We start from the raw sequence: 18,578 nt of genomic DNA, 5'->3' as shown, positions 1-18,578 counted from the left end.
ACCCCCTTGCGCCGGCACTTGGTTCACGCCAATGTTGATTGCTGTATCGGTTCTTACTGGCAACACCATTTTAGTCTTATTTTCTTCTTTTTAAGCTCTTCGAGCTGCATTTGCGCCAGCTTCCTTTGCACCTCCTCCTGCTGTTCAAACAGTTTCTCTTTGTCTTTTTGAAACCTTTCAGCTGCATGAGCTACATGATCTCTCAATTCCTGGTGGCTCATTGATGATGTCAGACCCACCACCTCCTCCAGCCTTGACCAGACTTGGGAGGGCATTGCCTCTGATGGAATTTCGGAACATTGTGGTCAGCAACTGATTAGACTCTATGTCTTGCTCTGTTTCCAGTCTCCATTTCTTTAACTGTCTCTCCAAGTAAGCAGCCAGGTTTTCACTTTCTCCCATCTGAGCCTGGGGGTCCATTTTGGGTGGATAACAGTCTCTTAAGGCCTGCCATACATTCTGTCTCACTTGATCAAACCCGACCCCGTCAATCATTGGATTGTCTGCCACATTTTTCAAGTGGATTCGGACCATTATTTCCTTTGACTTTCGGGAGCCCTACCAACCTCACCAGCAGTGCCTTCAAGTCTCCTATAGCCAGCAATCGCCCTGTGGTTTCATCTTCAAAAGCCCTGATCCACTTTCCTGCTCCCTCATGTAAACCCGGCAGCGCATTCTTCAGTCTTTCCGATCCTGAGTTCCCCAAGGCATGTAGGCTGGGTTTCTCCCCTCTTTTATAAGGAGCATCCTTCCTTGTTGGCCCTTTTTCCCTTTACTAACAGTACTTCTCAATAATTCTCCCTCGGGCTCTGAGTCCGATGCTATTTCTAATTCCTCCCATTCTTTAGATACTGGGACCTTTTTCTTTCCTGGTCTCTCATCATCCCTTTCTGCTTGTTTTACGTCACTTTCACAGCTTTTTTCTTCAGCCCTCCTTTCATATCGCAATGAGTATTCCTCAATTGCTTTTTGTTCCCTTAGCCCACGCAGCACACTAATCTCATGTTTCTGCTCTTCTTGCTCTCGTTGTATAGATTCTATTTGCTCCTGCCTGTCCCTTTTTCTCTTTCTCTTCTTTCCCTCAGTTCATTTTTGTCTTCCGCACTTCCATACCATTCTAACTATCCCTCTATTTCTACTGTTCCCTTTATTACTGGACACTGCTTCAATACCTCTTCATTCAAGTAGGGAGGAGGTCTATTCAACTCTTTTACATCTGGGTATAGAGGATGGGGGCAGCTGATTCCTGCTTTCCTGTTTCCCATAACTGCTCAGCTTGTTCTTTTGCAGCTTTCCTGGTCACCACAGGTGCCTGACAAGCTACCTTCAGTTCCTCACCCTCGTTCCTGAAAAGTTTCAGTATTTCCATCTCCTGATCCCTTTTTTGGTTTTTATTTTTAGATTTATCTTGCGGCTTATAGTTCTTAATTAATCCTTCCATCTCAATGCACATATGTTTATCAAAGGTACCTTCTTTTGGCCATTTAGTCAATAAATCCTTAGTTCTTTTTTCCCATTTCTCTGAAATTTTTACAATATCATTTCTTGCCATTGGAAATTTCTCACTCAGTATCTCAACTGCAGTCCCTTTATCCATCCTACGATATATTTCAGTCCAACTAATGTATTGTCTTTGCTCTCATAAATCACTTGCTTATACCATTCAAGTCCGATAGTACTTTGTTCAATAGTATAAGCAATTCCTAACTTTATAACTTGCAATTGTCTCTTCCCAATCTCAGTTTCTAAACGTCCTCAGTTGCAGCTAGTTAATACAAACAATCTATTCTCATTCATTCAGCCTAAACCAATCTAACACTGCACCAATCACTAAATGTTTCTTGAGAAAGTTCTCTCAAAAAAGAACTCTTAAATTCTTAGTGCAAAATAAAATCAAAATAAACATTTAACCACCACAAACAATTATGCATACAAATCAGATCACAATGATTAAACTATAAACTCTATCTCTCTCACAGACACATACACACACATATTCTGCAAGCGACAGCTGCTCCTGCTCTCTCTCACACACACAGAGCTTTGCTGCTAACAGCTGCTTTAAATCAATTGCTGTCACCCAGAGCCTTACTTAAACAGACCCTTTGTTCATTTCCAAAAATCCTATTATCCTACAGGCCTTATCTAAAACACTTAACAGTCTAGTAACAATATAACACTATGACTATTCTCTGCTATTTTACTTTTAATCATCCACTGCCAATCTGCCAATTTTCTAAACAGGTCTATCAGTGCTTCCAGTAAAACAATTTCCCCTTCTTTATTCTGCCCTATTTATAGGGTCTTATATACACCACGTGGAATTTTTACTCAACAATTGCTACGTTCCATTCTTACTCACCCCTTACCCCACTATGCAGTTTTCTTGACCTATTCTCCACGTCTCCATCAGCTGCAATTTACCCCTCGCCTTTGGATCTTGGATCGGAGAGACCCTCGGGCAGGTTCCTGCACCTCTGAGTCCCCCAGGACCACTCGAAGCCAACAGAATATAGTCCAAATTCACAGCAAAAATGCTAACGTTCTTTTGTTGGGTACCCTTATTCTGTCAGTCTCGGGAATGCCCCTGGTGGACCAACAAGCACCCTGTTACTGCCGCCCTCTGTCCAGGTGGGTCTCTGCACAACCCTGCTCGCAGCGCCAAATTTGTTGTGGAGAAAATGTAGAGAACCACCAGGAGACGCAGAGAGTTCTTCAAGAAGTAGGTCTTTTATTTGCAAACAAAAAACCGTGACACTGAGAAAGCAGATTCTCGAATTCCCCCGAACCTCAGGGTCCGTGGATTTTTATCATTTTTATCATGTTTCTGTTTGATTAATATAGTTGGACATGATAAGCTAAGTACCTCACTCTAGCCATACAATAAACCAGTGATGTTAGTTCCATTATCTCTTTAGTTGTACATTCTACTTAATGTTATTCTAATGTCACGGTTAGATATTTATTGCTAACTCTGCTACAGTGATCTTTGCATTCCAGACTAACCTGTCATGAGAGATATTTAGCTATTCCATCTGTCACAATAGTCTCCTGTCTCAAGCTGACTCTATTAACTATTAATTAGATATCTTAATGTCATGTCCCAAATACTTATTGTCCCAATCCTGTCATAATAACACTTAACAGAGAAACTTGCACTTGCAGAGAAACTTAACAGAGAAACTTAGTGGGCGGCACGGTAGCACAGTGGTTAGCACTGCTGCTTCACAGCGCCAGAGACCCGGGTTCAATTCCCGCCTCAGGCGACTCTCTGTGTGGAGTTTGCACATTCTCCCCGTGTCTGCGTGGGTTTCCTCCGGGTGCTCCGGTTTCCTCCCACAATCCAAAAAATGTGCAGGTTAGGTGAATTGGCCATGCTAAATTGCCCGTAGTGTTAGGTGAAGGGGTAAATGTAAGAGAATGGGTCTGGGTGGGTTACGCTTCGGCGGGTCGGTGTGGACTTGCTGGGCCGAAGGGCCTGTTTCCACACTGTAAGTAATCTAATCTAATCTAATCTTGCTTTATTACTTGTGTTATCTCATCTCTCCATAGTGACCTTTCAGTCTTAACCTTACTCTGCTAATTGGTGTAAGAAAATTCCACTATGCTTATCCTATCTTGCCTTCCACAGATTGCCAGTGGTCTTCATGCTTTAATCTTTCCCATGCTTTCATTGTTCTTTATTTTCCATAGTTGCAGGTTTCAGTTCATTAATATATAAACTCCAGAACTACTTTTAATTTACTTTCTCGAGATGGGTTAAGGTTTTATAAAAATAGGTGATATCTCAGCTCAGATACTGCACAAAAGGTGTGAGGTTCGAGTCTGTATCCCAATCTTGAATCAGACTGGTTCTATTAACCAAACTGGGAATTTATAAAATATTATATGGATTGACTACCTGCAGTTTGTGTGCTTTTTGAGCAAAATTGAATATATCTGCAAATGCAAATTCACTCCATAGACTTATGCATGCTAATGAAGTGTGTGCTTGATGAAGTACAAGCCTGTGAGACAGTGTGTGTGCGTGTCTGAGAGAGCAACAGATGAAGGCAAGGGGTTTTATTTTGCTAAAACAAGGAAGAGCAGGACTTGTGCAGTTAATGATAGGCTCCTGCGTCGTGTTGGAGAACAGAGACACTGGGTGGGGTAGGGTGGGGTGGGGTGGGGAAGAGTTCAGGTACATAAAGTTAAAAATCACACGACATCAGGTTATCATCCAACTGGTTTATTCGGAAGCACAAGCTTCTTTATTGGGTGAAAGAGCCAGTCAGGAGCCCTGGAGGACCAGAAGGTGACTAGTCCTCCAGCCAATCAGAGCCTTCCTATTGTCTGAATGCAGACGTTGGAAGCTGCTCCTGCTGCTCCCCCTCTCCCCCTCTCTCCATGAAGATTGAGTTTGCTCCAGACTGCAACCTCCTTATTCTGTCAACCATCTGAGAGTACGGCACTCTCCTCTCAACTCCTTTTCCATTTTTTTCATTCTGGGCTTCAATTTATGACTTGCAGCAAAAAAAGGAAAGGGAATGAATTCACGGAGTGGACAGAATCAGAAAAGGTTTGTTTATAAACAGAGTGGTTCATGTATGGAGTGAATGTAAAGAGGACGTGGTGGATGCACGCACAGATGCAACAGACATTTCCATAAGTACATGAACAGACACGGTGCGGATGGATATGGGCCAAAAACTGGCAAGTGGCACTAGTTTAGTTTGAGAACATAGTCAGCATGGAATAGTTGCGCTGAAGTGCTGTCTGATTGTAACTGTTCTGTCGTGGTCTTCAAACTATTTTCTTGCCTTCCACAACATTTAAAAGGCATCTGGAGGGGTACATGAATAGGAAGAGCTTAGAGGGATATGCGCCACATGTAGACAAATGAAACAAGACTAATTTAGGATATCTTGTTAGGCACAGATGAGTTGGGCTGAAGGGTCTGTTTCCATGTTGTAATTGTCTTCGGTGAATGCAGAAGTGTGGTTGGACTTTCAGAGTAGCTTTCCAAGATGTTGTGCCCTTAATGGGATTAAAAGAAGTTACAATGAAGTCTTTCGTTTGTGAGACAGCAACTGAGTGAGGGAGTACATCTGGGATTTTGGTAGAAAGCGGGAATTCATTGCACTGTGGGAATGAAGCCGTGCCCTATCCAGTCATTTCTGCTGGTGGATGAGACCAGGCCTCAAGTTGAGGGGGTGGGGGAGGGTAGATTTAGGACAGATGAGGAGGAACTGCTTTTCCCACACAGCAGTCAATCTATGGAATTCTCTGCCCAACGAAGAGAGGCAGCTTTATTAAGTACATTCAAGACACAGGTGGATGGGTTTTCATGGTCAGGGAATTAGGGTAATTAGGACAATGCAGGGAGGAGGAGCTGAATCGATGGATATATCTGCCATGATCTTAATGAATGGTGGAGCAGGCTGGACAGGCCAAATGGCCTACTCCTGCTTCTATTACTATGAAACTATAACCCTGTATTTCCCATGGCTAACCCATCTAACCTATGCATCCCTGGACATTCTGGGCAATTTAGCATGGCCAATCCAAATCGAGGCCAGTGAGCAATGTAGTGATGTGGAAAATGATCAGAGAACAATAGAAAGGGACAAGGAGAGTAAATGTACCAGCGATCAAAACTGGATTCTGAAGATCACAAAAATTGAAACTGGAAACGGCATGTCTGATGTGCATTGCATTGTAACAAAATTGACTGTACACATCGAAGAGAATAATTATGATCTGAGACTCCTTACAGAGGCATGGCTTCAGGATGACAAGGATTGGATCCTGAATCTAGAGGGAATAGTCATATGGCAAGCTCGGTAAAGGCAGAGGGTTGGCACTGCTAATCAAAGCACTGATCACAGGGTAGTCTGGCGTCAGCTTGGATTTCAGGTCTAGGGAGTATTCCTGAACAAAGAGACCTTGGAGTGCAGGTTCATAGCTCCATGAAAGTGGAGTCGCAGGTCAACAGGATAGTGAAGATGGCGTTTGGCATGCTTTCCTTTATTGGTCAGAGTATGGAGTACAGGAGTTGGGAGGTCATGTTGCGGCTGTACAGGACATTGGTTAGGCCACATTTGGAATATTGCATGCAGTTCTGGTCTCCTTCCTAACGGAAAGATGTTGTGAAACTTGAAAGGGTTCAGAAAAGATTTACAAGGATATTGCCAGGATTGGAGGATTTGAGCTATAGGGAGAAACTGAACATGTGGGGCTGTTTTCTCTGGAGCATCAGAGGCTGGGGGTTGACCTTATAGAGGTTTATAAAATCATGAGGGGCATGGATAGGATAGATAGAAAAAGTATTTTCCCTGGGGTGGGGGAGTTCAGAACTAGAGGGCATAGGGTTGCGGTGAGAGGGGAAAGATATGAAAGAGACCTAAGGGGCAACGTTTTCACTCAGAGGGTGGAACGTGTATGGAATGAGCTGCCAGAGGAAGTGGTGGAGGTGGTACAATTGCAACATTTAAGAGGCAACTGGAGGGATATGGGCCAGGTGCTAGCAGGTGGGACTAGATTGGGTTGGGATATCTAGTTGGAGGAGAAAGTGAGGACTGCAGATGCTGGAGATCAGAGCTGAAAATGTGTTGCTGGAAAAGCGCAGCAGGTCAGGCAGCATCCAGGGAACAGGAGAATCGACGTTTCGGGCATAAGCCCTTCTTCAGAAATCCAAGAAGGGCTTATGCCCGAAACGTCGATTCTCCTGTTCCCTGGATGCTGCCTGACCTGCTGCGCTTTTCCAGCAACACATTTTCAGCTCAGTTGGGATATCTAGTTGGCATATAAGAGTTGGACCGAAGAGTCTGTTTCCGTGCTGACTCTATAACCAGTCTGACTGAAACTGGACGACAGACAGACTCTGACCTCACCTTTAATGCATTGTCTGAGCTGAGATGTCACCTTTTGTTATGAAAACCTTAGGCTATCATGAAGATGCTTGACAGGAAGTTCTGGAATTTACAGATTAATGATTACTGCAATCTATTCTAAAATATGAAAGACTTAACAATCCAGGATTGTTCAATATATCATTTCAGTGGCAGGACACTAATGTTTTTCATACATTCTGTGCCTTATGATCTTATTCTCCACAACCACCTGATGAAGAAGCAGTGCTCCGAATGCTAGTGTTTCCAAACAAACTGCTGGTGTTGTGTAATTTTTAACTTTGTCCAGGTTCAGGTAGATTGACAGTACGAAATTACGCAGAGTGCTCAGGGATGTGCAGGTTAGGTGCATTAATCAGGGGGTAAATGTTGAGCAGTAGGGGTCGGGGAATGGGTTTGGGTGGGTTACCCTTCGGAGGGTTGGTGTGGAGTCTTCTACACTGTGGGGATTCTCTGATGGGGAAGGGAGTTTTGCAAACTGTGCAAGGCAACTCCGGTGTAGTGTGGGAGCCTGCTGTTGGCCTTGCCCTGCCCCCTCTTGCTGCCTCCCTACTGTTGCAGCACAGTGTATGTGGAGCCGAAAACAGTTACACAGACTGGAAAGAGGAATTCACGGTAGGGAGGGGCTGTACACGTGTGTGTGCGCGACTGAAGGTTCGGCCATGGAGAAACCGTGGAAGTGTGGCGACTGCAGGAAAGGCTTCTGTGCCCAGTCTGTCCTGGAGACTATTCGGCACTGTCACACCAGGGAGAGGTCATTATACTGCCCCGAGTGCAGTAAGGGCTTCAGCAATTAGTGGGCGGCACGGTGGCACAGTGGTTAGCACTGCTGCCTCACAGCGCCAGAGACCCGGGTTCAATTCCCGCCTCAGGCGACTGACATTGTGGAGTTTGCACGTTCTCCCCGTGTCTGCGTGGGTTTCCTCCGGGTGCTCCGGTTTCCTCCCACCAGCCAAAGATGTGCAGGGTCAGGTGAATTGGCCATACTAAATTGCCTGTAGTGTTAGGTAAGGGGTAAATGTAGGGGTATGGGTGGGTTTCGCTTCGGCGGGTCGGTGTGGACTTGTTGGGCCGAAGGGCCTGTTTCCACACTGTAATCTAATCTAAAATCTAATCTAAAAATTCATCTCACCTGCTGACCCACGGGTGAGTCCACACGGGGGTGAGGCCCTTTAGCTGCCCTGAGTGTGGGAAGGGCTGTATGCAGGCCTTCGCCCTGCTGACAGGCCAGCGGGTCCACACAGGGAAGAGGCCCTTCAGCTGCCCCGAGTGCGGGAGTAGCTTCACCCACTCCTCCCCCCTGCGGAGGCGCCAGCGAGTTCAAGTGCCATCGCAGGGGGATTGAAGGAGCAACGGCTCAGTGCAATAATCAACTGGACTATCAACCCAGTTCTGGGGACTCACTGGTTTGAATCCCGTTAACAGATGGCGGATTTGGAATCTGGTCAGAAATCTGGAGTTCGGAATTTAACGGTGAAACCATTTTTCAGGGGGTGGGGGGAGGTGTGGTGGGAGGAGAAAACCTCCATCTGATTCACTCACTTCCTTTTTAGGGAAGGAAACTGTCATTGGAGGAAAAGGATTCACTCAGTCATCCCAACTGCATCCTTTACCCGGTCTGGCCTACACATGTCTCCAGACGCACAGCAGTGTTTTTGACTCTACACTGCCCCCCCCAACAGCAAATGCGCAAAGAGAAACTTACTTGGAGACATGTATGGGTTGAAATTGCCGAGTGAGGCAATATTTCCTACGGGTTGCGGCTGTACCAAGGATCACTATAAATGCCGGAGGAAACATCACAGAAGCGCTTCACAGGAGGCTCCCAAGCACTAAGGATGTCACCTAGACAGGGGACGAAACATCTGCAACACAAATTCCCAGCTCGGCGAACAGAACCACAACAAGTACCAAGGATCCAATTACAAAGGGACAACTCGGTGCTGACCAATAGTAAAGAAAGTGAGGTGGCGGGTATATATGCACTTTGACCCTGAGCTGTTAAAAAAAAAATCAGCTACTCTTTCTCTGCCTTTTTGCTGGGGGAATCTGAAGCTGTAACAATGTTGGGTCACAATAAAGGTTACCTTAACGTACTGCCAGGCTCAGGCTCTCATTGAAAGCTATGAGCTCCAAGCTGTTTTTGTTTTAAAGCTGCTCATTCTTTCAGCCTCCTGCACGGAGTTTCCAATGTCGTGTATCAGATGGAGCAGTGAATTAGTAGTTAAGATCATTAGAAATTGTACATTTTTCAGGAGTGCAGGTACTGCATCGTTTCCTCGGCAGATTACTGGCAGCACTGGGAGGTATGGGCTATGTTCGCTAGAAACGAGGTGGAGATGCGGGTATTGGACTAGGTTGGACAAAGTTTAAAAATCACGAAACCGGGTTATAGTCCAACAGGTTTATTTGGAAGCACTAGCTTTCCTTCATCGGGTAGCTGTGGTGCAGGATCATAAGACAGAGTTTATAGCAAAAGATCGAGTATCATGCAACTGACATGATGTATTGAACAAATGTAGATTGCTGTTAAGTCTTTCATCTTTTAGAATGGGTTGTAGGTTGTAGTTCATTAATGTGAACATCCCAGAGTTATTATTAAGTCATATTCTCAAGATCACTTAAGGTTCTTTTAAAACAGGTGACATCTCAGCCCAGAAAATGCATGAAAGGTGTGTCAGTATCCCAATCTTAAATCGGACTTGTTCTATTTCCAAAGTAGGAATTTATAAAATATTACATGGATTGACCAACTGCATATTGTGCATCTTTTGCGCAAAATTGCACATATAACTCTGCAAATGCAAATTCACCCCATCGTTATAGGTACGTGTGCGTGTGTGAGAGTGCATGTAAGAGAGTATGTGTGCACATGCTTGGTAAAGTGAGTGTGATGGAGTATAAGCCTGTGAGAGGGTGTGTGTGTTGGGGGGGAGCGGGGTGTACGTCTGAGAGACAGCATGTGTATGAGAGAGGTATAGATAAAAGTGAGGGGTTGCATTTTGCAAGGAATTAAGGAAGGGCAGGGCTTGTACAGAGGGATTTGGGGGGGGGGGGGGGGGGGTTCAGGTACATGCTTCATTGAAAGTTGCATCACTGGTTGGAAGGGTGGTTCAGAAGGCATTCAGCACACTTACCTTAATTGTTCACACCATTGAATAAAGGAGCTGGGACATCATTTAGATGTTGTACAAGATGTTGGTGAGGCCACTTGCAGAGTACTGAGAACGCTTCTGGTGGCCCTGTAATAGGAAGAATACTATTAGAGGGGGTTCGGTAAAGACTTACCAGGATGTTACCAAGACTGGAGGGTTTGAGTTAGAAAGAGAGGCTGAGACTCTTTTCACTGGAGCACAGGAGGTTGAGGGGTGACCTCATTGAATTTATAAAATCATGAGGGGTGTAGGTAAGATGAACATCAAAAATAGCAAGGGGTGCGCGCAGTTATGTCGAGCGAAGGTGGGGAGGAGGGTGGAGAAAATGTGACATTTGGACACTTTAAATCCGTCAGGAACAGTATCTCCATAGATCATACTGCGCATGTTCGCCGGTTCAGCAAAACTTTCGGAATAAGCACTGTCCTACTGACCTTAAGTTGGTCAGGAATCTTGCCCTTTATAACCCAAATAGAATATATCCTGGGCAGCAGCGAATTATCCTTATTGAAAACTTTAATTATATCTCCCATCGTCACTCCATCCGGCCCCGCAGCGGTTTTCACGTCCATCGCCTTAATGGCATGTTCGACTTCCTCCACCGCTACGGGACCGGTTAGAGCAACTATCTGGGACCCTTCCTCCTGACCCTTATATTTGGCAAACCCTCTTAGGTTATTCCTCTCATTTATATTCGTTAACCATTGTCTTCACTGTCTGCAGAAACGGCGCAAATCCTTCTTCAAATGGACTAATGGGAAGCCAGGGAGGACCGCAAGGAGCCTGGTCCTCCTGCCAATCAGAGCTCCCCAATTGTCTGAAAACGGAAGGTAGACCATGAGCTTCTGAAGCTGCTCCTCTCTCTCCGAATGAAGATCGAGCTTCATCTCGGACTACAACTTCCTTCCTCTATCCACCATCTGTGAGTACGGCACTCTCTTTTCTTAACCTCTTTTCCATTTCATTTTTTCATTCTGGAGTTCAATTGTTGACTTGCAGCAACTGAAAAGAAAGCGTGTGATTCCAGGGAGGGAACAGAGTCAGGAAACGTTGGTCCAGGTCTGAGTCTCAATTGGCAAACGCACGGCAAATGCAGTCCCACAGTGTGAAGTTATAGCCTCTTATGAAAAAATAACTGCTGAAAGGAGGTGCGTTGTTTAAATGGTGATATATTGGGATGTGGAGAAAGTGAGGACAGCAGATGCTGGAGATCAGAGTCGAAAAGTGTGGCACTGGAAAAGCACAGCAGGTCAGACAGCATCAGAGGAGCAGGAAAATCGACATTTCAGACATGAGCCCTTCATCAGGAATGCTGTGTGGATATACAAAGGGGCCTCAGTGTCCTTCCACACAATTCACTGCCAGTTGTCAAATGGGTGCAGCAAGCAATCAGCAAAGCAAGTGGTATATTAGCGAGAGTAATTGAGTTCAGAAGTCTTCCGGAAGTTAGGGGGTCATTGAATATATTCAAGGCTGAGTTCATCTGATTTTAGAACAACAATGAAGTGGATGTTAATGGGGGAAGGCAAGTAAAATGATTAAGACCAGTATAGAACAGTTATAGAGTCAGACAGCACAGAAACAGACCCTTCAGCCCAACTAGTCCATGCTGACTATATTCACAAATTAAACTAGTCCCACCTGCCTGTGTCTGGCCCATATTCCTCTGAACCTTTCCTGTTCATGCACTTATCCAAATGTCCTTTAAACGTTGTTACTCAACCTGCATCCACCATTTCCTCTGGACATTCATTCCACACAAACCACTCGCTGTTAATAAAAAGGTGCTCCTCATGTGTTTTTAAAATCTTTCTCCTCTCCCCTTAATTTGCTCTCTAATCTTGAAACGACACAGGCCGTTCACCTTATCTATGCCCCTCATGGTTTTGTCAACCTCTATAAAGAGAACAAAGAACCTTACAGCACAGGAACAGGCCTTTTAGCCCTCCAAGGCTATGCTGATCAAGATCCTCGATTTAAACCTGCTGCCTAATTTCTAAGGATCTGTATCCCTTTGCTCCCTGCCCATTCATATATCTGTCTAGATACATCTTAAATGATGAAATCGATCCCACCCCTACCACCTCCACTGGCGATGCATTTGAGGCACCCACCACCCTCTACGTAAAGAACTTTCCATGTTTATCTCCCTCAAACCTTTCCCCTCTTACTTTGAACTCGTGACCCCTAGTAATTAAGTCTCCCCCTCTGGGAAAAAGTATTCTTCCTATCTACCCCTGTCTACACCTCTCATGGTTTTATAGGCCTCAATCAAGTCCCCCCCCCTCAACCTCTCCTCATAGCTAGCACTGTCCATAACAGGCAACATCCTGGTGAACCTCCTCTGCACCCTCTCCAAAGCATCCACATCCTTTTGGAAATCTGGCGACTGGAATTGTACGCAGTATTCCAAATGTGGCCGAACCAAAATCTTATAACTTTAACATGACCTGCCAACTCTTTTACTCAATCCGTCCGATGATGGAACGCGTGTTGTATGCTGCCTTGACCACTCTACTGACATGCGTTGCCACCTTCAGAGAACAATAGACCTGAACACCCAGACCTCTCTGTACATCAATTTCCCCCAGGACCTTTCCATTTACTGTATAGCTCGCTCTTGAATTGCATCTTCCAAAATGCATCACCTCACGTGTGTCTGGATTGAACTCCATCTGCCATTTCTCTTCCCAACTCTCCAATCTATATTCTACTGTATCATCTGACAGTCCCCTTCACTATCTGATATTCCATCAATCTGAGTACCATGTGCAAACTTGCTAATGAGGCACCCGATACCTTCACCTTTCAACCTCCTGTGCTCCAGTGAAAAAAGTCCCAGCCGACCCACCAATAGGTGTGAATTCTGTCTGGGTCCCAATGTCGCGTCAGCCTGACATTTTTGATAGAAAAGCTCTGCATTTAAATTACGTTCTTGAGAAAGTTACTGAAAACAAGTTCTGGGATTAACATACCAAAGAACAGAGCCCCATTCTAAAAGATGGAAGATTTAATCTAAATTGTTTAATGTATCACATCTCCATGAACTGGACTCCGTTGGCTATAAATTCTGTGATCATGACCTTCGTCTCCACAACCACCTGAAGGAGCAGCACTCTGAAAGTTAGTGCTTCCAAACAAACCATATTATGGCAGCAGCAGGAGATGTGGGCTGTATTCACTAGAAACAATTAAGCAGTTAGATACCACACGTTCAAGAGGGAAGGATGTATAACATGACCTTCCAACTCCTATACTCAATGCCCTGAACAATGAAGCAAACTAAATTCATTATTCTCTCCACGTGAGACTCCACTTTCAAGGAACTATGAACCTGCACTCCAAGGTTTCTTTATTCTGCAACACTCCCCTTAAATGTCAGTCCTTCCTGGATTGCTTGACCAAAATGTAAACCTCCGATTTCTCCAAATTAAACTCCAACTGCAACTCTTCGGCTCACCTACCGATCCCATAAATTCTAATTTATAGTGAACTCTCTTTCCTCTCTCATTCCCTCTAAGCTGAAAATCTCCACCCCACATTCACTCTCTCCATTTTCACTTTGCTAAAAGTGGAAGAAAGGGATTGAGAAACTGATCAACCATAATTGAATGGAATGAGCCTAATTTCTTCCTTTGTCTTGTGGACTCTTGCTATCGTGGACACTCCGTGAGAATTGGTAGCAGCATTGAACAGATCATGACAGGATATGGATCTATCTACATCTAGGTGGATAGGCTGGGACTTTTTCACCGGAGCATAGGAGGTGGAGAGGTGACCTTATCGAGGTTTATAAAATCATGAGGGGACTGAGGAGATGAACGATGGATGTCCTTCCCCGGGGTAGGGATTTCAAGGGAGCAAATTTTGAAGGTGAGAGGAGAAAGAGATTTTAAAAAGACTTGAAGGGCACAATTTTGTGTGGACTGAATGTCTAGAGGAAGTGGTGGATGCAGGTACAGTTACAATGTTTAAAAGACATTTGGATAAGTACATGATTAGGAAATGTTCAGAGGGATATGGGCCAAAACACAGGCAGGTGGGACTGGTTTAGTTTGAGAACAGTCAACATGGACTAGTTGGACTGAAGGGTCTGTTTCTGTGCTGTCTGACTCAAACTGTTCTATACTTGTCTTAAAACCATTTTCTTGCCATCCCCATAAACATCCACATAAAAATCAGATGAACTCAGCCTTGAATATATTCAATGACCCCCTGACTGTAGGAAGACATTCCCACTTCTGAACTCAATTCCTCTTGCTAACACGCCACTCGCCTTGCTCATTGCCTGCTGCACCTGTCTGACAACTGGCACAGAAGGACACTGATGCCCCTCTGAACATCCACGCGTCATTCCTGATGAAGGGCTTGTGCCCAAAACTTCGACTGTCCTACTGCTCGGATGCTGCTTGACCTGCTGTGCTTTTCCAGCACCACACTTTTTGACTCTAATCTCCAGTCCTCACTTTCTCCATATCCCAATATATCACCATTTAAACAATACACCTTTCTGTTTATTTTCACAGCAAAGGCTGTAACTTTACATTGGGGTACTGTGTTTGCCATGTGTTTGCCAACTGTGGTCTTCCCTCCATCGGGGAGACTGGGTTTAAACTTGCATCACAGCCACGTCTGCAAAGGCCGACCGGACCTCCCAGTCACCACCCATTTTAATTCACCTTCCCATTCCCTTTCTGACATGACTATCTTTAGCTTCCTCCATTGCCACAACGAACCAAACCGCAAATTGGAGGAACACCTCATCTTCTGCCTGAGCAGTCCACAGCCCGGAGGATTCAACATTGAATTTTCCAATTTCAAATAACCTGCCTACTCATCCCACAACTCCCTTCCCAGCCTGCCACCAACTAGATTCCTTCCTCCCATTCACCAACCAGGTCGTACACTCTACCTGTCTCCACCTATCCCCACTTCATCACCCTGCCCCCAGCACACCCTTGTTCTGCAGTTCTCCCTGTATCCACCCCCAGTCCTTAACAAGGGTTACACCCAAAATGTCGACTTCTCCACCTCCTGTTACTGCCTGGCTTGCTGCGTTCTTCCAATCTCCTGTCTGTCTATTTTGCCAATTGAGACACAGGCCTGGACCAACCTTTCCAGAGTCTGTCTCCTCCCTCGATTCACTCCCATTCCTTTCAGTTGCTCCAAGTCAATAAATGGAAAAGGGGGTGAGAAGAGAGTGCCATACTCACAGATATTGGACAGAGGAAGGAAGTTGCAGTCTGGGGTGAAGCTCTTCATTCAGAGAGAAGAGCAGGAGCTTCAGAAGCTCATGGTCCACCTTCCGCATTCACCGATAGGGGAGATCTGAACGTCAGGAGGACAAGTCTCCTTCCGGTCCTCCAGTGCTCCTTATTTGTCCATCAAAAGTAGGTCTCGCCCTTTATCTGCCGACAGCGAGGAACATGCCCAATGTTTTGGTGACGCCGGCAAACATGCGCCCTGTGTTTTGACACTGAGGAGTGTACACAATATGCTCTGTGGCGATGCTGGTGTTCTTGACAGATATTAGGTGTACAAATGCTAATCAGAACAAAAAGGGTAGAGCCATAATTCTCCCCCCCCCCCCCCACCATGTGGCTCGATGTTTTATAGCTTTTGCATTTGTCTGGTTGCTCAATGTTTTTATGTCTTTTCCCCAGTGTTGGGGTAAAATTCAGAACTAGAGGGCATAGATTTAGGGTGAAAGCAGGAAGATACAAAAGGTATTGAAGGGGCAACTTTTCCAATCAGAGCATGGGTTGGTGCATGTTTGGAATGATCCCCCTTTTCCATTTACGTTTCATTCTGGGGTTCAATTGTTGACTTGGAGCAACTGAAAAGAATGGGAGTGAATCCAGGGAGAAGACAGACGCTGAAAAAGTTGGACCATGCCTGTGTCTCAATTGGCAAAGTGGTGGAGGCTGGTGCAATTACAGCATTTAAAAGGCATCTGAATAGGAAGGATTTAGATGGATGTGAGCCACGTGCTGGCAAATGGGACTAGATTAATTTCGGATATCTGGTCAGCATGGATGGGGAGGTCCAAAAAGGTCTGTTTCTGTGCTGTACATCTCCGAATCTAAATAATAAAGAGTATACTTTCACAAATAACTAACTATATCCATGTTGACAAGGCTTAGTACACCACATACTTTACTAACCATTCTCAACAGGTCCTGCCCCTTCAATAACTGAGGAACATATACATGCTGGTGCATAATCTCCTTCACTAGTATTTACACACAAACCTCAGCAATTGCACAAGTAACAGCAAAGAGCAAACAGCACAAGGATTAAACAAACAGTGAGGGGCAAACAGCACAAGGATTGAACACACAGTGAGGGGTAAACAGCACAAGCGCCAGTAAAAGCAGATGGAAAGTGAGTGTAAAATGTCACTATGACAGGACAGGCCCCACATTCCTTCCCCTCCGTCCCCCCCACAACCTGCCTCACCTTTCACCTCCCGGGCCCAGTACCTTCCAGGTGGCCCCATAGTTGACACAGGGGCCGCCCCACGACCAGTAGAACTCCACCACCCAGGCGGCCGACGAGTTCCCATCAGGCCCTTAACCCCATCCGCCTTCAGAATGCTCACCGGCTCCTGCCTGCTGTACAGCCGGCCGGTGTGGCCGTGACACAGCAGCTGCGCCAGGAAGGCGGCGGTGCCCAGTGACGGGTGTCTGCCCCGGGCCGCACGGCGCCATTTTCCTAACGGCCGCCGCTTCCCTGCTCGAGCGACTTCTCCTCCCAACCGCCGTCGCCCCCGCGTGACGTCTGCACGGGGGGATGGGCGGGGCCGGGGGAGCCTCACCGTCACCAAGCAACAGCCACCTCGCGCTACAACTGCTCATTCACAAAAACAAACTCTCCTGTCTCGTTCTGCAGCTGCAGGGGGGACACTGCCACGTTTCCAGGAGCCCTGTCTACATTGGGAAAGCTCACGGCTCAATTTTAACAGATATTCCGATATCTAAAGGGGGAAATCTGCATTTTAAAGGGACGTGGACATTTTAACGGGCTATTTCTGCAAATAAACAGATTTAAATGGAGAAGATTATATTTCAAAGTGATATCTTAATATGTAAAGTGACGCAGTTATATCTAAATGATTCTACATTTTGAAGAGACGTTGCCCTATTTCTAAGCAGAAATATCCCTTTAAGAGACATATTCATATCTAAAGGAGTAAATATACATTATCGAGGGGCAAGATTGCGCTGAGAGGAACATAACACATTTAAAGGGCTGAGCTACATGTAAAGGGGCATTTTTATGTTTAAAAAGATACGTTGAAATCTGAAGAGACTTGTTCATAAAAAGAAGTCCATGGTAATATTTAGAAAGCATGACCATATTGGAAATAGTGCAGCCATTTTTCAAAAGGGGGTGAGGGTGGCCGTGAGATGGTTTAATTTTTAAGAAAATAAGCAAGTTGTTACGATTTGGAATGATCTTGAAGGAGTGATGGAACCAGTAAATGGCAAAGGTAATTGCAAAATTCTTGAAAATAAACCGATTCCAGATATATGTGGATGCAGGGAAATAATTCAAAAGAGCCATTGCAGAATTGATGGACCAAACAATCTCCTTCTGAGAGATCTAAATGGGAGCATCAATATTTAAGTAGAAATTCCTATTTTGTTCTCCTCCCAAAGTCTCTGTCTTGTCAGGGTACAGTGGAAGCCAGTACAATTTGTTACGTTACAGTAGACCTTGCAACTCAACCTCATCTTGTCCTCACCCAATATTCATATCTGTGTTCCTTGCAGTCAAATACTGGCTCTGCAAGTGATGCTCACATTCCATAAACAAACAAAACAGATCATGGTGCTGCCGTCACTGCATGTGTCGGAATTAAATGATCAGAAAAATTCTGACCTCACGCTACATACAGTTTGTGCACAGTGCCATTATTGCTATTTATTCTTATCATTTCAATTGATATTCAGTCTGCACCAAATTAAGAGCAGCCACAGTTTACATTTCACATTTCATTGGTAATTCTACATGTTGATGTTCGTATATGTATTTAATTTAATCATCAGATTGTTTCACAATTGAATGACGTTGCCCGACTGAAAACTCACATCTTCGCCAAATGCCAAAAATGTTTTAAGGCTATTTGGGCAATACCACTGATAAATAAAATATCAAAGAAACAAAGTTATAAAGAGAGACACATATCTTGTTTAACCAAATACAATGGCAGTGCAGAGAATTTCTGAAAAGTGCAATAAATATTTACGTTTTACCCCTTATTCAACTCATTCAAGAATTTCAAATTGAATTTGTGGTTATTCAACAGCAAATGGCAACATTTGTTTGTTAATAGATTCACCATAAATTGTGAAAGATCACTTTTATCAAAGTCACAATGTTTAATCCCAAACGGAGCAATTAAGTACAAAGTTACTTTCAACCATTTAATAAAACACTGCAAATTTTATTTCATATGAAAATACAATCATTTTATAATTTGGATAAGATCTTTACAAAGGAAATATACTAAACAAAATAGCTTCCGGGG

The 18,578-nt window shown here is 44.7% G+C and overlaps 1 protein-coding gene and 1 long non-coding RNA gene across 11 annotated transcripts in view; one reads left to right on the top strand and one right to left on the bottom strand.

Annotated features, from left to right (window-relative positions):
* The window catches only part of LOC148143563 (uncharacterized), a 30,461-nt gene that overhangs the window by 9,809 nt on the left and 2,074 nt on the right, over positions 1 to 18,578 (top strand). For 6 of the 9 annotated variants that reach the window (XM_087974361.1, XM_087974357.1, XM_087974358.1 and 3 more), the window contains one exon: positions 10,769 to 10,967. The exons of 2 other annotated variants lie outside the window; for them this stretch is intronic. The gene's annotated coding sequence lies outside the window, so the exon portion shown is untranslated. Of the gene's footprint in view, positions 1 to 8,443; positions 8,987 to 10,768; positions 10,968 to 18,578 lie in introns of those variants that run through there. One more of the 9 variants, XM_087974364.1, reaches the window with a different exon arrangement.
* LOC122540808 (uncharacterized) lies at positions 1,349 to 16,801 on the bottom strand. 2 transcript variants are annotated; one of them, XR_015751266.1, is made up of 3 exons: positions 16,647 to 16,801; positions 10,028 to 10,132; positions 1,349 to 5,016 (listed from the first exon to the last, which is right to left on the bottom strand). It is a non-coding gene; the product is annotated as an uncharacterized LOC122540808 (long non-coding RNA). The 2 variants fall into 2 exon arrangements; XR_015751267.1 differs by lacking the exon at positions 16,647 to 16,801 and adding an exon at positions 16,505 to 16,639.

This window comes from Chiloscyllium plagiosum, unplaced genomic scaffold (genome assembly GCF_037043375.1).
Source record: "Chiloscyllium plagiosum isolate Xiang-an unplaced genomic scaffold, Cpla_swu_hap1 HiC_scaffold_27, whole genome shotgun sequence".
Taxonomy (NCBI): Eukaryota; Metazoa; Chordata; class Chondrichthyes; order Orectolobiformes; family Hemiscylliidae; genus Chiloscyllium; species Chiloscyllium plagiosum.
Note: the sequence above shows the minus strand (reverse complement) of the source record. Positions and strands in the feature narration are given on the sequence as shown.